The sequence below is a fragment of the Hyla sarda genome, chromosome 2, assembly GCF_029499605.1.
Source record: "Hyla sarda isolate aHylSar1 chromosome 2, aHylSar1.hap1, whole genome shotgun sequence".
NCBI classification, from domain to species: Eukaryota; Metazoa; Chordata; class Amphibia; order Anura; family Hylidae; genus Hyla; species Hyla sarda.
In genome coordinates, this window is record NC_079190.1 from 326,247,903 (window position 1) to 326,264,997 (window position 17,095).

Genomic DNA, 17,095 nt, shown 5'->3' on the forward strand with positions numbered 1-17,095 from the left:
TTCTCTGATCACATGATCGATCTTTAGATCATGTGAACCGCATCGCAACAATGAAGAATCATTGGAGAAAGCAGTAAATATGGCTACTGTAAGTATTTACTGCTTAGTAATGCCGTACATCACCAACTGATGTGATGCCCGGCATTATTTAGACACTGCGATCAAACTAGCGTAGGTCTGCTGCGCTGCCTAGCATTTGGGTTGTGCGCAGGCGCCAGGATTAGTTATACTATTGGCTGGCGGGCAGAAGGGGGCAGCGATAAAGTGCGGAAACAGCTCAGCGTATCAGAGCTGAGATGAATAATCAATTAAGAATAATAATGAAGAGGGGCGTTTTGTCTAGTGGGAGCAGGAAAGTCTAGGGAGGAGAAAAACCTCCTGGAGCACTGTGGGAGAAAGATGACGTTTCAAACCTCCTAAGATGCCATCCTAATGATTCTCTATGAGCTCGAAAGTCACGCTACTCAGTAGGACTACTCAGCTTCCGGTAAACACAGAGTATTGAAAAGCAGACAGTATTTACAATGTAAGTATATTGAGCACTTATATAACTTTTGATTTTACTGTATATGAATTACTATTGATATGCACTGCAGTTCTCCTTTAAAGCTGATATGCACTGCAGTTCTTCTTTAAAGCTGAAAATGCATCAAATCTGCAGCTTCAAATTCTTCACATCAAATATGCGCAGGATACTGGCCAGCATTTATCATTGTGTTTAACCTTTTTTTCAGTCTACATTTGGCGCTACTTTGGCGCAAGTGTCCTTTTTTTGCACCTTTTGGTTTATACATTTCTGCTGGTTTTGAGTTATAATCCACTGATTTTGGCAATACACATGATATGGAAGGGTTTTATGAACTTCGCCTTTTTGTGAATAGGTGCAAAAAAGGCGCAAAACCACTGAAGAGTCTCTAAACTACACCAGCCCAGACCTGGCGTAGCTTTTTAGTGTATGTGAAGAGAGAATTTTCAGAAAACGTGACCTGCACAAAATTTATCAAATGCTCTGCGACCATTTAATAAATATGGTGGTCCTACACATTACCAGCACACAAAAAAGGTGTAGAAAAATGCTTTACTTACATCTACAATGATATATGCCCCCCCACTGTTCTTGTGAATACACCCTAAGGGTATGTTCACACGTGCGCAGATTTGATGCACAGGATTTTCTGCTGCAGATTTCAATGTAAACTAAATGACTGAGCACAGCTTCTAATCTGCAGTTACAAATCCTGCACATTAAATCTGCACAGAATCCTGTACGTGTGAACGTACCCTAAAACTGCACAAAATCCTTGCAGCTGCTCCCGGGATATATAGCTTTTTGTGTGTATGCAAACTTTATTTTCTATGCAACGGAGGTGGGTTTAGATAGTTTGTGCAATGTCTGTGTCATCCCCTGTGTCCCATTTATGCGGTCTTAATCATATATATGCCTCCTGTCTCTTAGGACAACGCAATACACAGCAGCAAATATACAGCAAAATATTACACATGATCTCATGCTGATACAGGATTACCCGTACTATCCACCTGTACATTTAGGATAGTGCTGGTGATCCTGCTGTCAATTGTGGTTTAATGTAGAGTTTGCAAAACATTGCTGGCTGGGGCTCTGCCATTGTAAGTCATTTTGCTGATAACAACCAATCACAGCTCTGCTTTCATATGATAATGACCTCTGGTAAAATCTGGTAAAGCAGAGCTGTGATTGGTTGCTCTGAACAGATTGATAAATTTGAACCAATGCGTACTGCGAAATTAAATGTGTCTATGTATGTAACTATATATATAGTGTGTGTGTTTATATGAATGTATGTCTATGTCACACTGTATTATAAGTATATATATAGTGTATTGTTAAATATTAATATTTACAGTATTGGTGTGTCATCATTTGCATTTGCATGTACTATGCAAGTCTGTCCATTCTGCATATGCCTTTACTTACTACTCATAGCATAGTTTTCACATTGTAGTTTTAACCCTCAATGCCTGGTAAGAAGCATATGCCCTGCCGAAAATCTGTATAAAGTGGACTCCAACAGGGCAATAAGAGTTAGACATTAAATTACAGGGGTACAATTTATGAAACTATCACCCCATAGTGCCTTCACACATTGTCCCTGAACATTGCTTGCCACGTTGATGACATTTCATGATCATTAGTAGTTCAGAGTTATAAATTCAGAAAGCGTTTTTATCTGGGGCAATTCAGCCAGACAGTAGTTAACATTTAACTAACCGCACTGTTTGTAAACAGTAGTAAAATGTCACATGTGTGAGAACATTGTCACTCCTGTCAAATATGAGAAAACGTCCATTAATGAAATGTCAACTGCAAAATAAAAAGTATACATTATTGTCTCTCTAAATACGAGAATAAGGCCACATTGATGATGTTTTTAGATCCCTTTCTACTTCTGGCTTTGGCAAAAAAAAATAATAATAATAATAATAAAATAAAATAAATACACATACTAAACTACAAGTAATTTTTTTAGGTATATATATCCATCTCTCATGTTTGAATCATGATCTTATCTGTCTGTGTGGATTTAAATATGATGAAATGATATGTTGAAATCAGCTACAATCAGTGTGCAGATGGGACTACTGAGAAATAGCTGGTGTGAATGCTGAGGATGCTGAGAATGCTGAGGATTGTAGTGCTCTATCTGCCACGACAGTCTGGATAACAATGGCCGTGGTGGCTGGAGTGCTTCCACCAGAACGCCCACACTTCTTAGGCTGGCACAATAATGAGGGGTTATACTTGTATAGAATGGTATCAGTAGCCGGGGGCAATCCCTGTGTGTGTATCATGGCTGGGTGTGTTTGGGGGTGCCCTTGGTGATGCAGTGTCTCACAGTTCTCTTTACTAAAAATAACTTGTAACATTCCAAGATGGAGGCACAGTTTTCACTGAAGGTTTAGGCGGGCTGGAACAGAGTTTACCCAAGGAGTTTATATCTTCCATTGAAATATGGAGCTGTGCCATTCCTCTATTGCAGGCCTGGATATAAGTCATGTTTCTTTTTCTCTATGGTGCAGGTAGTAAGCAGCCTGAACTCAGTGTCTGCCCTTCCGAATGTTAGATTTAATGAAGGGCCGAAAATTCCCCTAGACAAACTCTAAAATATTGTAGAGAGTCATCCTAGAAAAAAGCTGTTATATCCAAAAACCTCCTGTAGAGGTTAAGTGTGGATGACCCAATACTTATGTCCTTATAGTGTCATAGTACTAACAGCGGTGTAAATGTTAGCTTTTCATGAAACTGGACAAACCATTCACACATCTTACATGTAAGTAGCTGTCTGGAGGTTGTTTGGATTTATAGAAATATCTTATTAAATATTTAGAATAAAAGATAATGTATCCAACAATGAGGTGATGAAAAGATTGAATTGTTCAATACTAAATTCAGTTTTTCTTTTGTTTGTATTATAGAATCCTGTACTAAATCCTGAGGCATAATACTTATTAATCTGCACTTTATATTATACTAATAAATGCAATTGTACAATAACCTCCAAGTCACACTTGCCTAGATCACCCAGACCTGCCAATGAGTTCCTGTCTGCCTGACCATTGTCACTTCCAGTTCCACATGTTCAACTTGTGAGCAAGGGTCAATTTCCTTTAGACTTTGACCACAATAAATATTCATAGGTCTAGTAAAGTCACAAGGTAAAAGCAGTTATACTGTTCCTTATCTGTGTCTTATACACTGCTCAAAAAAATTAAGGGAACACTAAGATAACACAACCTAGATCTGAATGAACTAATTGTATGAAATACTTTTGTCTTTACATAGTTGAATGTGGTGACAACAAAATCACACAAAAATCATCAATGGAAATCAAATTTATCAACCCATGGAGGTCTGGATATAGAGTCACAATGCCTGGGCATACTCCTGATGAAGTGGCTGAAGTGGCTGAAATCCGGGACAGTCTGTGGTGCAACATGGCATTGGTGGATAGCGTGAGACATGATGTGCACAATCGGATTCAGGTCTGGGGAATGGGCGGGCCAATCCATAGCATCAGTGCCTTCCTCTTGCAGGAACTGCTGACACACTCCAGCCAGATGAGGTCTAGCATTGTCTTGCATTAGGAGGAACCCAGGGCCAACCGCACCAACATATGGTTTCACAAGGGGTCTGTGGATCTCATCTCGGTACCTAATGGCAGTCAGGCTACCTCTTGCAAGTACATGGAGGGTTGTGCGGCCCCCCAAAGAAATGCCACCCCATACCATTACTGACCCACCGTCAAACCGGTCATGCTGGAGGCAGCAGAATGTTCTCTACGGCATCTGTACTCTGTCACGTCTGTCACATGTGCTCAGTGTGAACCTGCTTTCATCTGTGAAGAGCACAGAGTGCCAGGGCAAATTTGCCAATCTTGGTGTTCTCTGGCAAATGCGAAACGTCCTGCACCACCTGTAGACGTCGGGCCCTCATACCACCCTCATGGAATCTGTTTATGATATGCTAGAGGTCATTTTGCAGGGCTCTGGCAGTGCTCCTCCTGCTCCTCCTTGCACAAAGGTGGAGGTAGAGGTCCTGCTGCTGGGTTGTTGCCCTCCTACGGCCTCCTCCACATCTCCTGATGTACCAGCCTGTCTCCTGGTAGCACCTCTATGCTCTGGACACTACGCTGACAGACACAGCAAACCTTCTTGCCACAGCTCACATTGATGTGCCATCCTGGATGAGCTACACTATCTGAGCCACTTGTGTGGTTGTAGACTCTGTCTCATGGTATCACTAGAGTAAAATCACCGCCAGCATCCAAAAGTGACCAAAACTTCAGTCAGGAAGCATAGGAACTGAGAAGTGGTCTGTGGTCACCACCTGCAAAACCACTCCTTTACTGGGGGTGTCTTGCTAATTGCCTATAATTTCCACCTGTTGTCTGTTCCATTTGCACAACACCATGTGAAATTGATTGTCAATCAGTGTTGCTTCCTGAGTGGACAGTGTGATTTCACAGAAGTGTGATTGACTTGGAGTTACATTGTGTTGTTTAAGTGTTCCCTTTATTTTTTTTGAGCGGTGTAGTAATTGTTTTATTCTCTCTCATTTCCTTTGTAGACACCTATAATATGCACAATAACAGTTATCATATATGTGTATATTAGGAGACAGGTGGCTGTACAGATGGCTAAAGGAGACGCATTACATGACTTGCCATTCAATCTTCTGCAAAGGGATTTTGGTCTTGTAATAAGTGTCTCATAATAAAAATGTGGCATACTTTGTGTACATCCAACTGTGCCAAAGTGTTTGTATCTTTACAGTGGTCTTCTATAACTGCTCATTTACACACTGGGAAATATGTTACATTTCCAGGATCTCACTGAGGAAGAGCCTAGTGGGCTCGAAACGCGTAATACTTGCTTGTAATACGGAGCATCTAATCCATCTGTGCATACCAGCGCATCATCAGTGAGCGCACTTTCGACCACGAGGAACGCTACACCAGCGGAGTTTGTCTGCCTGCTGGCAGACTTCTCCATGAGACATCAGCTTGCCACTGACAACAGGACTCCAGGATCGAGACTACCAACCTGCTGTGGACACCAGGACATCGGGAGCAGTGGAGTGCGGGGCCCCCCCTGACACCGGAGTGGGTGAGTGGACTTTCATTTTCATTTTGTGCCAACCGCCGAGTCGCACCACTGCCCTCACCCACAGGTATCAATGCCAGCAAGTTACCGAGGTCCCCTGCTTTCTGCGACCACCTACCTTCTTTCCAATTCCAACACGGTAGCGCTACCCTTCTCTGACAATTGCCAATTCACCTGTCCCCTGGAACTGTGTCCCAGCGCCTGTACCTACGGGGCCAGCTGTACTTTAGTGGGCAATATTCTGAGTTGCTCTGGGACCACCAAACGGAGACATTCATAGACTGTACATCACATGCGCTTATAGGTTGCAGTATCATCTGCTGGATACATTGTATTTGCATAGATGTAGCCATCATTTCAAATTCTTTTTTGTAACATAATTGATATATTATTGTTTTAAATTGCACATCTTGGAGTGGATTGCCGGCATCCACTCTAGGACCTATTGTATATTAGTTTGAGATAATAAACTTATTATTATCATTGTCACACATACTTTTGGTAACTGTTATCAATTTAGAGGCACATTACAGACACATTGGGGGATATTTATCAAAGCTGTCTATGTCCCGCATCAATATAGACCAAACTACAGAGGGTTAGGCTGGTCTATTGTGCGCCTAATTTATCAAAAGGTGCACGGCTCTTGATAAATTCTGCGTACAGACTTTGTGATCTATGCTTTAGACTGTATTTAAACCTGCTCCAACATGGTCTTACATTTCGGCGTACTTTCAGCCGATGCGACTTGTCGCTGAAAAGTCGCTTTTGGTAAATTCAGCACCAATGCATTTTCCAATGAATTTCTGTCTAAAATAGACTAGAATGCATCAGGTTCTAAAAATCCTCTAGAGCAAAAGTCGCAAAAAAAAAGTCACACATATTTAGACTGCGACTTTCTGTGCGACAAATTAAGACAGGAAAAACCAGTCTCAATCCTTTGATAAATATCCCCCGTTATATCACCACATCTTTTTTTCAGCCATTCAACACACCATATAGCCCGTACATCTATTTATCTACCCTCAGACATTTCATTCATCCACACACTCTTCTCCCATATAAATCTCTTCTCTTTCAAATTATTTTTAACCCAATTTCAATCCTTGAGAGCGGCACAACTCTTCCTTTTTTATTTTAATAATGTGTTGTATAAAGTGTGTGTTTTGAACTTTTTTTCTTAATTTTTTACATTTGTTTAGGTAGTACTACTACTCCCAGCATGGAACACACTGTTCCATGATGGGAGTAGTAGTACATGTACTTATTGACAGATTGCCCCGGGTGTCACTTCTGACACCCGTTGCGATCCCCCTGTATAATGTATAGATGGTTCCAGCCAATCACAACTCTCTGTGGGAATAATGAATAGGTGTATATATATGTAAGTACAGGGGACCATATAAGAGCGGCCGCCCGCCATCTATACATTATACAGGAGGATTGCAACGGGTGTTAGAAGGGACACCCGCTGAGATCTTTCCTTAACTGCAGGTACTACTGCTCCCAACATGGAGCACACTCTGCTCCATGCTGGGAGCTGTAGTACCTGCATTAATAGACAGATTGCAACGGGTGTCAGAAATGCGGCGGATTCAGAAGATTACAGCGATGAACTAGATTTTTTTTCTTTTAATAAGATGGTTAACGAAGGCTGTGGGGAGTGTTTTTTTTAAATAAAATAATTTTTTTAATGTTTCCTGTTTTTTTTAAATTGAATTTTCAGGCTTAGTAGTGGAAGCCGTTTTATTGACGGAATCCATTACTAAACCGGAGCTTAGCATTAGCCTCAAAAACAGCTAGTGCTAACCCCCAATTATTACTCCTGTAACCACTGCCACAGGGGTTCCGGGAAGAGCATCTACAAGACGACTTCTACTGCTAAGCCTGAAAATTACATTTAAAAAAAAACACCACACATTGGAAAAATTTTTTAATTTAAAAAAACACTCCCCCACAGCCCTCGTTAGCCATTTTATTAAAAGAAAAAAAAATCTAGTTCATCGCTGTAATCCACCGAATCCGCTGCAATACTCTGTATACATGGAACTGAAATGAGAAGAAAAAGAAACACAAGAAATTGGGTTAGGACATTTTCTACGCTCTCCACTGGGGAGAGCGCCCAAAATTTAATATCTTCCCAAACAGGGAGCCTCCAAATAGTGCAAGAGTACAACTCCCAGCATGCCCAGACAGCCTTTGGCTGTCTGGGCATGCTGGGAGTTGTAGTTTAGCAACAGCTGGAGTCTTCCTGTCTGGGAAGACACTGGCAGAAGGGTGTGTTCACATTATACAAAACATACAATGTGAACAAAGCCTTATGCTAAACACTCTGCCTCCTGTCTGTAGCTCCACCCCCTAGGGTGCACTAGGGGGCAGAGCAACATGGACGCGGTGGTCTTCTGTATACACTTTATACAGCTATCTATAGATAGCTGTATATACTGTAGTGTATATCGCCCAAAGCGGATATAAGAGCAGGGAGTCCTGTCAGTCACGGTTGTCGGATGCTATACATCACTCCTCATCTCCTTACACTCTGTGGACCGGGCATCCATCATCCGACCCACAGAGTGGTACCCTGATGGCAGTGAAAAACTGCCACAGAGGACAAATTTGGATGTTTCCCCACACCAGAAAAAACACCAGAAAAACTGCCAAAACGCAGGAAAAAGCTGTGGCAGTTTTTCTGGCATTTTTGTTGGCATTTTTTTTAGGTGTAAAAAACAAACAAAAAACAAGCGGAAATCTAGCCTATTAGTGTGGTGGCCCAGTACGGGATGGTGTTTCCCCGTACCTTCGCTGCCTTGTCAGGCAGTGTCTCTCAGTGTCACCAGGGCCCTCTTCAGTTTTTTCCACCATGTAAATAGGTTATGTATTATATTGTGTATTGTACCTTTAATAAATGTACCATGTGATTGTTACCCAGGAAGTACTAGTGACCAGATGACCCCAAAGGTGACCTATGGGCTCAATGCTAGTCTCCCCCATATAAGCCCTGGGTGGAGCTAGCCTCGCTCTCTTTGAGCTCTGTTCTCTTTTTGTGCTGAGGTCCAGTCCAGTCAAGTCATGCCTATAGTGTGTCCAGAACAGTGGAAGCCTCAAGTCAAGTTCTGCAACCACAAGTCCAGTCCTGCAGCCTCAAGTAAAGTGCAAGTAAGCTGAAGTCACTGTCCTGTCAGTGAAGTCAAGTCTTCTGTCTATTCAGCGTGGCCTGCACTAAATTCTCCTGTCTACTACAAGTCCCAGCAAACCTGCGAGGTCCCCCTGTGTCATTGGTCACCTCCTTGGGCCCTGGCTGTACTGCATAGACTGTAACAACTGTCTACCCTCAGTAAAGCTACCGTTGTCCATAACTTTGCGTCGGTGTCTTCATTGCCGCCGTGCCTAGCCCAGGATCGAGCGGTATACCTTTGGATGGTTAAGGCTAAACCATGCCCTGGCGTCATGAACACAAGGGGTTAATATCATCAGCCCCTAGGGTAACAACATCTGCCCTGCACCACACACCCCGCCGCCACCACAACTTTTCGTGTCACGAACAGAATACGGGTGTGTGCCTTATGCCACAAATCCTCCCCCCTAGTCTGAACTGTGTCAAGTATTTTCTGCAAGAAAATCACATGCTGATGCAAGTAAAGTTAGCGCCAGAAAGTGTACAGGACTGTGGAAAATTATTTACCCGAGGGGCTTGTGAAATAGAGGGGGAGGTGAAGAAAACACTGTTGTTTGCTACCGTGGAGTATAAAGAGTTGGTATCTGAAAGGGTTAATTTGGTGCAGTGTTCCCCGCGCACACGAGCGGTCGCAGCGCCGCCCCGTCAGTCCCAGCGGTGATGCCTCTTCAGCACTGCGAGGAGGAACCAAATTGTCGCCCTCGGGACGACTTTGCCGACCGGACCAAAACAGGAAGTTGCGTGGGTGCAGCCATATTGGAGGTTCCGGCGGCTGTGCCCTCGGTTCTGCTGTCTTCTATCGAGCACCCGCTGCAGCGCAGACTCTGCCAACACCAACGATTATCAGCAGGATCATCACCTTCCCCAGCGGCCGGAATGTTGCCAGTTTTTGCCTGCAGTCCACATCAATAACCCTGGGGTTCCAGCGTCTGCATCGCTATTCATAGGGAACCCTGTCCTCCCTACCTACAATGGAGACCCCTTAACCATGAGGGATTTCAAAGAAAGGATCCAGAGTTTGTTTGTCTTTTACACTTTCCCTCCTAATCAACAGGTGCAATTGCTCACAGGACAACTACAAGGACCAGCATTAGAGAAAGTCCGCACCTGGCCAGCCTCCGAGAAGGCAACTGTAGAGCAGATCTTTGAAGGGTTGTACCAGGTATTTGAGTCACATTCTCCATCAGAGGTATGTCTCCGGCTGTATGAAAGGCAACAGAAGCCAGGTGAGACCCTGAGAGCATATGCCGTAGCCCTACAGAACGACCTAGAGAAGGTTCAAAAAAATTAGATGGTATAACTCCCGAGCAGGGCAATAAAGTGTTACTAGACAGATTTCTTGATGGGGCTCTTTAAAATGGGACAAAGCTCAGCTAAGAATGTTAGCAGTCCAAAACCCCAACATGTCATTCCCCGCTTTCAAGAGATTGGCTATCCAAATAATTGAGTCCAGGACTGAATTAGAGGGAGCTTGTCCACCTGTCCAAGAACCACTAGGGGCTGTAGCTTGACCTATACCACCGCCATCACCAGCCCCGCCTCAGTGTCACCTGCTTTGCCCCACACTGCAGCCTCGGATCTACAGAGTGTTAAGCAGGATATTGAACAACTGACTAAGGCTGTGAAGGAGCTTGCCACCCGATCCGCTCCACGTTACTGTGAACCGCCCCTGCATCGAAAACCTACCGTTGCTTCTGCTCCCCGCAATTTCAGCCCTCGCAACCCTCCACCTAGTAGACCCTCAGGGACTTAGAGACCCTTTTGTAACCATTGTAATAAGCCCGGACATTGGAAAATGCGGTGTTGGGATTTAAACAGATTTCCCCTGAGGATGTGGATCAGCCCTCAGGAAAACAGTCATCAGGTCCAATCCCAGAACGACCTAAGTCAGGACTCTGACTTTATGTCGCCTCCTGCCCCTATGTAAAAATTATTGTAGAAGGTGTACCATTGGAGGCGTTGATAGATACAGGGTCACAAGTGTCTACTATACCTAGAAATGTTTTCTATCAACATTGGGATGCTAGTTTATTGTGTGAACCAGAGGATGTTAACTTCAGAGTAGTTGCGGGTAATGGGCAACCAGTCCCCAGACATGGATACTGGGAGCCAACCATTCAGTAGTATGTACTTAGCGGGCAGGGAGTGATTGTAACTAATGTGACAGATAAGGGGTCTGCTGAGTTTATATTGGGGAGGAACATTATGAAAAACTGTTTTGTTGAAATAGTAGATGCTTTGCATGCCTCTCTTCCCCATGTGTCCCTTTCAGGCCAGCGGGCTGCGCAAGACCACTTGAAGGTTCAACAAGCGGAGTGGAAGTTTGCCAACAAGCAAGGTGAAATCTTCAGAGTTCAAGTACAAGACATCAGGTCAGTAACCTTGCAATCCAACACAGAGACTATCATCTGGTGTTGTACATGTCCCGGGGTCAAGAATAGACACTACCAAGCCCTGCTGGAGCCTCTGCAACTAGAAGACCACCCTCTTGTTCGAGCTGCGAGAAGCCTTGTCACCGTTACCAACGGGAGAGTTCCAGTCCGGTTAGTCAACCTGTCTGATGCTGATACTGTGTTACCCAAATACACCCCAGTAGCCCAGTTGTATCTTATAGAGTCAAAGGACATTTTAACAGAATGTATGGTGGCCCAACAGCGTGCAGCCCAAGTGGCCGAAGGATCCAGTCTGAGTCCTCCCGAGCCCTGATGGGCATAACTCCAAGTTGGGGACGACAATACCCCCAGGGACCAAGTCAAAGGAGACATCAATGTCGCCAAAAGGTACCATGAAGCTTTTAGCAAACACCCCACAGATTTCAGTCATACGTCCATGATTCAACACTGAATCCTCACAGGCGACAGCCCACCTAACAAGGAAAGACACCACCCGATCACCCTAGACATGTATCAAACTGTCAAGAAGATGCTGGCCGACATGAAAGAGGCAGACGTCATTCAAGAAAGTCAGAGCCCCTGGGCCTCGCCGCTGGCCTGGTCAAGAAAAAAGACAGCACCATCCGCTTCTGTGTCGACTACAGGAAACTGAACAATGTCGCGCATAAGGATGCTTATCCTCTGCCAAGGATCGAGGAGTCGCTCACAGTCCTCGGGTCTGCTGCTTACTTCTCCACCCTGGACTTAACCAGCGTATATTGGCAAGTGCCCATGGCCGTGGAAGACCGGGAGAAGACCGCCTTCGTGACACCCATGGGACTGTTCGAGTTTAAAAGTGCCATTTGGGCTATGTAATGCCCCTGCTACATTCCAGTGTTTGATGGAAAGATGCCTGGCCATCTGAACTTTCAAAGTGCCCTATTGGACCTGGACGATGTCATTGTGTATTCCAAGTCCTACCAGGAGCACCTCAGTTATCTGTCAGACGTTTTCAAAGTCCTGATCAAGCATGGGCTGAAGATCAAGCCGTCAAAGTGCCGAGGGAGTCCAGCCCAATCCTGAAAATTTTTAAGTTGTCAAGGGCTGGCCTACCCCACGCACGGTGAAAGATGTCAGGAGCTTCTTGGGATTTGCTGGGTAATACCGCCGCTTCATTCCCTACTTCGCTCAGATTGCAGAACCCCTCACAGATCTCTTACGGGGTACAACGAAGGAGAACTACAATGGAAGACTACCTGTCGAATGGGCCGAAGAGCAAGAGACAAAGTTCCGAGCTCTTAAACGTTTGCTGACAGAATTACCCATCCTGGTGTATCCAGACTACAGTCAGCCGTTCCGGCTATATACTGATGCCAGTTTCGAAGGTCTGGGAGCCGTCCTGTCCCAAGTCCAGGAAGGACAGGAGCGGATAATTGCCTATGCCAGTCGTAACGTGCGAGGAGCCGAGAAGAACGATGTAAGCTACAGCTCATTCAAATTAAAACTTCTCGCTTTGGTATGGGCCGTGACTCAAAAGTTCAAAGACTACTTGGCTGCTATGCCATTTACTGTCTACACAGATAATAACCCGTTGGCCCACCTGAACACCGCCATGTTGGCTGCCATCGAACAATGTTGGGCTTTAAGATTAGCCAATTACAGTTTCACTATCAAGTACAGAAGTGGCAAGTCGAATGTCAATGCCAATGTGCTGTCTCGGATGACCCTCGGCGAAGAACCCCCTGTCGAAGACGTGTGGGAAGATGTGGAGATGCCCCCATTTTATCAATGGTTCGTGAATCAAAATGTTGTGACCGCCCACAGGGATGGCGAACCCAGGTCTGAAAAGGTTTAAGAAGACCTATACACTTGGAAGACTCTTCAAGACGAAAGTCGAGTCATGGGGGATCTGTTGGACTACCTGCTGGCGGAAAAGGTACCAACCCGTCTATGCGGGGCCCAGTTTGATTATGAGCTAAAATGTCTGTGGCAACAGAGGAAGTGACTGTTTGTGCACAAGGACCTGTTGTACCGAAATTCTTTGGATCCGGTCTCTATTGATCAACTTCATCAGATTCTGGTTCCCCGAAGAGATGCGGCCATCGTCCTCAACGCCTACCATGAGCTGTGCCAGGGTGCGGAGTTTAAGGTGCCACTGGTTTTCAACAGAGCCCGCCCCAAAGCTGGATGGTATTGCTGCGGCATGTGGCACCCAGTTCAGCACGAGCGCAGGTGTTACAATGTGCAGTCTGTAACGTTGCCAAGAATGTGCGCAAGGACGCCAGAGCACCCCTCCATCCAGAGTGAAAGGCATAATCAGTTGGTCGCGCTAGACTATGTCAAGTTGTCTCCTATACGATATGGGTACACTTATGCTCTCACCGTGGTTGATCACTACTCCAAATGGGTTGTCGTTGTATCCGTTAACCCCTTAAGGACCAGGACCATTTTGGCTTAAAGGACTAGACCAATTTTATTTTAGCATTTTCGTTTTATTCTCGTTGCCTTCTAAAAATCCTAACTCTTTTATATTTCCATCCACAGACCCATATGAGGGCTTGTTTTTTGCGGCACCAATTTTACTTTGTAATTACATCACTTATTTTACCATAAAATGTACGGCGCAACCAAACAAATATTATTTATGTGGGAAAATTGAAAAGAAAACCACAATTTAGCAAATATTGAAAGGTTTTGTTTTCACGCTGTACACTTTCCAGTAAAAATGACATTATTCCAGTAAAAATTGTGTATTGTATGGGTCAATACGATTAAAATGATACCCATGATATATGCTTTTCTATAATTATACCGCTTAAAAAAAATCTCAAACCATTTGAACAAAATTTGTATGTTTGAAATAGAAATTTTTTGCGCCATAATCTGTAGTTTTTATCAGTATCACTTTTGCTTAGGTGTTACATTTTATACATTTTTTATAAATTTTTTTTGGAATAAAATGTCACAAAAAAGCAGCAATTTTGTACTTTTTAATTTTTTTAATGTTTACGTTGTTCATCATACGTGTTACGCCGAGCGCTCCGGGTCCCCGCTCCTCCCCGGAGCGCTCGCAACATCCTCGCATTTGCAGCGCCCCGGTCAGACCTGCTGACCGGGTGCGCTGCAATACCTCTCTCAGCCGGGATGCGATTTGCGATGCGGGAAGCGCCCGCTCGCGATGCGCACCCCGGCTCCCGTACCTGACTCGCTGTCCGTCGGTCTTGTCCCGGCGCGCGCGGCCCCGCTCCTTAGGGCTCGCGCGCGCCGGGTCTCTGCAATTTAAAGGGCCACTGCGCCACTGATTGGCGCAGCTGGCTTAATTAGTGTGTTCACCTGTGCACTCCCTATGTATACCTCACTTCCCCTGCACTCCCTCGCCGGATCTTGTTGCCATTGTGCCAGTGAAAGCGTTTCCTTGTGTGTTCCTAGCCTGTGTTCCAGACCTCCTGCCGTTGCCCCTGACTACGATCCTTGCTGCCTGCCCTGACCTTCTGCTACGTCCGACCTTGCTCTTGTCTACTCCCTTGTACCGCGCCTATCTTCAGCAGTCAGAGAGGTTGAGCCGTTGCTGGTGGATACGACCTGGTTGCTACCGCCGCTCCAAGACCATCCCGCTTTGCGGCGGGCTCTGGTGAATACCAGTAGCAACTTAGAACCGGTCCACCAGCACGGTCCACGCCAATCCCTCTCTGGCACAGAGGATCCACCTCCAGCCAGCCGAATCGTGACAGTAGATCCGGCCATGGATCCCGCTGAAGTCCCACTGCCAGTTGTCGCCGACCTCACCACGGTGGTCTCCCAGCAGTCGCAATAGATAGCGCAACAAGGCCACCAGCTGTCTCAACTGACCGTGATGCTACAGCAGCTACTACCACAGCTTCAGCAATCATCTCCTCCGCCAGCTCCTGCACCTCCTCCGCAGCGAGTGGCCGCTTCAGGCCTACGATTATCCTTGCCGGATAAATTTGATGGGGACTCTAAGTTTTGCCGTGGCTTTCTTTCGCAATGTTCCCTGCACTTGGAGATGATGTCGGACCAGTTTTCTACTGAAAGGTCTAAGGTGGCTTTCGTAGTCAGCCTTCTGTCTGGGAAAGCTCTGTCATGGGCCACACCGCTCTGGGACCGCAATGACCCCGTCACTGCCTCTGTACACTCCTTCTTCACGGAGATTCGAAGTGTCTTTGAGGAACCTGCCCGAGCCTCTTCTGCTGAGACTGCCCTGCTGAACCTGGTCCAGGGTAATTCTTCTGTTGGCGAGTACGCCATCCAATTCTGTACTCTTGCCTCCGAATTATCCTGGAATAATGAGGCCCTCTGCGCGACCTTTAAAAAGGCCTATCCAGCAACATTAAAGATGTGCTGGCCGCACGAGAAATTCCTGCTAACCTGCATGAACTTATTCATCTGGCCACCCGCATTGACATGCGTTTTTCCGAAAGGCGTCAGGAGCTCCGCCAGGATATGGACTTTGTTCGCACGAGGCGTTTTTTCTCCCCGGCTCCTCTCTCCTCTGGTCCTCTGCAATCCGTTCCTGTGCCTCCCGCCGTGGAGGCTATGCAAGTTGACCGGTCTCGCTTGACACCTCAAGAGAGGACACGACGCCGCATGGAGAATCTGTGCCTGTACTGTGCCGGTACCGAACACTTCTTGAAGGATTGTCCTATCCGTCCTCCCCGCCTGGAAAAACGTACGCTGACTCCGCACAAAGGTGAGACAGTTCTTGATGTCAACTCTGCTTCTCCACGCCTTACTGTGCCTGTGCGGATATCTTCCTCTACCTTCTCCTTCTCTACTATGGCCTTCTTGGATTCCGGATCTGCAGGAAATTTTATTTTGGCCTCTCTCATCAACAGGTTCAACATCCCGGTGACCAGTCTCGCCAGACCCCTCTACATCAATTCTGTTAACAATGAAAGATTGGACTGTACCGTGCGTTACCGCACGGAACCTCTCCTAATGTGCATCGGACCTCATCACGAAAAAATTGAATTTTTGGTCCTCTCCAACTGCACTTCCGAAATTCTTCTTGGATTACCGTGGCTTCAACGCCATTCCCCAACCCTTGATTGGTCCACAGGAGAAATCAAGAACTGGGGTACTTCTTGTTTCAAGGACTGTCTTAAACCGGTTCCCAGTACTCCCTGCCGTGACCCTGTGGTTCCCCCTGTAACCGGTCTTCCTAAGGCTTATATGGACTATGCTGACGTGTTTTGCAAAAAGCAAGCTGAGACTTTACCTCCTCACAGGCCTTATGACTGTCCTATTGACCTCCTCCCGGGTACTACTCCACCCCGGGGCAGAATTTATCCTCTGTCTGCTCCAGAGACTCTTGCCATATCAGAGTACATCCAGGAAAATTTAAAAAAGGGGTTTATCCGCAAATCCTCCTCTCCTGCCGGAGCTGGATTTTTTTTTGTGTCCAAAAAAGATGGCTCCCTACGTCCTTGCATTGATTACCGCGGACTTAATAAAATCACAGTAAAGAACCGCTACCCCCTTCCTCTTATCTCGGAACTCTTTGATCGCCTACAAGGTGCCCACATCTTTACCAAACTGGACTTAAGAGGTGCTTATAATCTCATCCGCATCAGGGAGGGGGACGAATGGAAGACTGCATTTAACACCAGAGATGGACACTTTGAGTATCTGGTCATGCCCTTTGGCCTGTGCAATGCCCCTGCCGTCTTCCAAGACTTGGTTAATGAAATTTTTCGTGATCTCTTATATTCCTGTGTTGTGGTTTATCTGGACGATATTCTGATTTTTTCTGCCAACTTAGAAGAACACCGCCAGCATGTCCGCATGGTTCTTCAGAGATTTTGAGACAAACAACTTTATGCCAAAATGGAGAAATGTCTCTTTGAATGTCAATCTCTTCCTTTCCTAGGATACTTGGTCTCTGGCC

The 17,095-nt window shown here is 45.6% G+C and overlaps 1 protein-coding gene across 1 annotated transcript in view; it reads left to right on the plus strand.

Moving 5' to 3' along the window:
* Window positions 1-5,629: 5,629 nt before the first annotated feature.
* LAMB3 (laminin subunit beta 3) overlaps window positions 5,630-17,095 on the plus strand; it is a 134,200-nt gene continuing 122,734 nt past the window's right edge. The window contains exon 1 of the mRNA XM_056557943.1: window positions 5,630-5,646. The gene's annotated coding sequence lies outside the window, so the exon portion shown is untranslated. The remainder of the gene's footprint in view (window positions 5,647-17,095) is intronic.